This window comes from Camelina sativa, chromosome 9 (assembly GCF_000633955.1).
Source record: "Camelina sativa cultivar DH55 chromosome 9, Cs, whole genome shotgun sequence".
NCBI classification, from domain to species: domain Eukaryota; kingdom Viridiplantae; phylum Streptophyta; class Magnoliopsida; order Brassicales; family Brassicaceae; genus Camelina; species Camelina sativa.
In genome coordinates, this window is record NC_025693.1 from 3397363 (window position 1) to 3401446 (window position 4084).

Here is a 4084-nt window from a genome sequence, read left to right on the forward strand (position 1 = left end):
ATACAAGTAACATGTTTTATATTAATTTATATTAAATCATATAGTTTCCCTTACCCTTACAAATAAATTTAGATTTAATTATAATTAGGTATATAACCTGGATTATTTTAGTTAGATAAACGTCATTATACAAAATAGACATTATCAAAAGAGTATCGACAAAAAATTGGGTGAAGTTGCGGTCAAACAAAAAAAGTTGCTATTTTAGTGAATATAGTTTTAAAAAATCTGGTAATCTTGTAAAATAGAGAGAGCAATATATAATATGTTAGTTAATAATATAGAACTTCAAACTAATAGATTACTCTCAGAATATCAATTTTTTTTATGGGAAATTTACCACTAAAATAAGTTTTTCCAAAAATACCACACTTATAAGTGTCAATCAATCAATCCACTTTAAAAAAAAAAAAAAAATATAAGTGTCAATCCAAACCTAAAAAAAATTATATACTCTTAAAAATCAATTTATTTATGTGTCTGTGGTATTTTTGGAAGAAAAAAAAACTTTAAGTATGGTATTTTGAGGAATTCCTCACAGTTCTCACCAATAACACAAAATAAGTTTTGTTTCCTAATTTAGCACATACCCTAAAATAGCTTTGACACAAGTTTTATAACAAAATAACACATACTCCATAAATTTCCAAAAATAGCACTACTTGACACAATTACAATTATATGCATGATATAGTTTTGAAGATTAGAGTTTAAGTATGAAAGTTTAATTTGAAAGCATGGTACTATTTTTGAAACTTTAGAAATGATGTGTCAAACTTAGAAACAAAATTTATTTATTTATGTGCTATTTATGAAAATTGTTTTAATATATATTTATTTTTTATTCTGACTTTGTCTATATAAAGTTGTACATGTGTTCTCAATGTATTCAATAAATCTCTTCTACTAAATCAATGGCTACTTTATGCATGGGTTTAGCTCCTGTTTACCAAAATGCCACTGTCCACAAGTCTCGTCTTCAACGTCCTCAGCGTTTCATATGCAAATCTATGTCAAAAACGAGGCCGGATGCTAATCATGTTGACCTCCGACGACGCTCCGGCAACTATCAACCTTCTTCATGGGACCATAGTTATCTGCTCTCCATCGAGAACAAATATGCGGTGAATTATTCATCATTCTTAACGCTTTATTTGATGAGATTTTTAATTACAAAGTTTAAATAGCTAAATGTAACTAGTTTAAATTTATCTATCGACATATATATATATATAACTACAAAACATATATTAGCTAGAATGATATTTGACTAATTAAGCTGTTGTTATTATATGGAAAAAGTAATATGTCATGACTTTATTGGATGAATTTTATTTGACAAACCATTTCACTCATGAACTCTGGTTTAGTATAAACATTAAGTTAAGAAAAATTGTTAAAGGGTTCATGATAAATATTGATTAATTATTTCACACAAATGATGTAAATATATGCTATCATAAATCTGATTTGCTTCCCCTAATTTATTTTTAATTAGCGTAGTATTAAAGAGGACTTACTAATTAGTTATAATATGATGGATACAGAATGAAAAAGAAAGGATGACTAGACACGTGTTGAAGAAAAGAGTGAAGAAGATGTTAGATGCTGTAGAGACGAAGAGCCGTCTCGAACAATTAGAGCTCGTCGATGATTTGCAAAAACTTGGGGTTTCGTATTACTTTGAGCTAGAAATAAATAACATTTTAGCAAATTTTCATCATGAAAATGGTAAAAATACTTGGAAATGTGACAAGGAAGAAGATTTACATGTAACTGCACTAGAATTCCGACTTCTCAGACAACATGGCTTTGATGTCTCTGAAGGTTAGTATTTTCATATTCAGTAGAAACGAAGTTCATAGTTTCATTGTATATAACTAGAATATTAATGTCCATTTATTCAGATATATTTGATGTGATCATCGACAAAATAAAAAGTAATACGTTCAAGAGTGAAGATATTAAAAGCATCATCACTTTGTACGAAGCCTCGTATCTCTCCACGAAATTGGATACAAAATTGCATAAAGTCATTAGACCTTTTGCAACAGAAAAAATAAGAAAATTCGTTGAAAGTGAAACGTTAAACGTTGAGGTACGTGAGATGGCGATCCATGCGTTAGAAATGCCGTATCATTGGAGAATGAGAAGGCTAGAGATGAGATGGTTCATAGATGCATACCAGAAGAAACATGACATGAATCCTTTTTTGCTGGAATTTGCCAAAATCGATTTCAATATGGTACAAACTGCTCATCAAGAAGATGTCAAATACGTTTCCAGGTAATGGAGATCAACAGAATAACTGATGGTTTTGGTATCTCACATTGGTATTTTATATATACTCTTTCTAATCCTCTCCCTTAAATTATATGAAGTTGGTGGAAGGAAACAGGTTTGGGTAGTCAACTTCACTTTGTAAGAGACAGAATTGTTGAAAATTATTTTTGGACCGTTGGAATGATACACGAGCCACAATTTGGATATGTCCGACGGATCGTGGCTATAGTTGCTGCACTTATTACAGCTATTGACGATATCTACGATATCTATGGCACTCTTGAAGAACTAGAGCTCTTCACGGCTTTGGTTGAAAAGTAAGTACACTCTACTACTTATATTTATCCTCAATTTTCGTGGTATATTATCAAAACTATATAACATTATCCAAATATATATATGAGCATATATGTGTGTAAAATATGCAGTTTCCGTTTAAAAGCAATATTTAAATAATCATTTTCACACACTAATTCGCATAAATATTTTTCAAAAACCCGGTTGCCCAAAAAAAATTAAAAATTCAATAACCCCTTTTATTAGAATTATAGTTTTTTCGTTTTTGTAAATAAAATTATTAAAATAGTGATATGTTGATGATAGATTTTTAATTAGGATTTTAGTTATCTATTTTTTTCGTTTGAACCAAAAACAAATCAAAAAAATTCTCATGATATTCATTATTTACAACTTATATCTGCAGTTGGGATGTAAATCGTCTGGATGAGCTCCCCGAATACATGAAGTTGTGTTTTCTTACTTTGTACAATGAAATTAATGCCATGGGATGTGATGTTCTTAAATATAAAAATATTGACGTCATACCTTATTTCAAAAAATCGGTAAGTTCATATTTTCTTTCTTAATTATTGATGGATATTATATATAGTATTAGTTGTATTATGTATTTGTTGAAACTAGTGGGCAGATTTATGTAAAGCGTTTCTACTAGAAGCAAAGTGGTAGAAAGGAGGATACAACCCAAGCTTAGAAGAATACATGCAAAATGCCAGGGTTTCAATTTCTGCTCCAACAATCTTAATCCACTTTTACTGTGCTTTCCCTGACCAAATCTCGATTCAAGTTTTGGAGTCTTTGGTCCAACAACGACAACAAGTCGTCGGATGCTCTGCCAGTGTGTTCCGTCTATCTAATGACCTTGCAACTTCGTCGGTAAATGATCTCTCTTACCTTCTAGTTATATTTTATAAATCACATATGACTATAATTCACAAGAAGATTATATGATGATCCTGTAAGTTGTAAGTCATAAATGAAACCAAAGTTTCTAAAATCGACAACCTGAACTAGGAAGACGAAAGTCTGCTTTTCACGTACGTGAATGTGTTTGGTAAAATGTATGTAGGATGAATTGGCGAGAGGAGACGTTCTCAAATCGGTTCAATGTTACATGCATGAGACTGGAGCTTCGGAGGAAGAGGCACGTGTGCACGTGCAGCAGATGATAAGTCACACGTGGAACGAGATGAACTACGAAGCAAGAACGGCGACACGCAGTTCATCGTTACTTTCTCAAGATTTTGTGGAAGTTGCAATGAACTTGGCTCGCATGTCGCAATGCGTGTATCAGCATGGCGATGGTCATGGCTGTCCCGATAAAGCAAAGGTCGTTGATCGTATCCAAACCCTGATCGTTGATCCAGTCCCATCAGATTAAATTACACAGTAATATTAATTTTTAGTGGTAACAAAACAAATTATATTTTACTTTGTGTGGGATCTTTTTTCTTTTTGGTTTAATTGTGTGGGATCTTGGATTGCCAAGCTGATTTGAAATAAA

At 31.5% G+C, this 4084-nt stretch overlaps 1 pseudogene; it reads left to right on the forward strand.

The window, feature by feature from the left end:
- LOC104710352 lies at window positions 913-4084 on the forward strand (annotated as a pseudogene).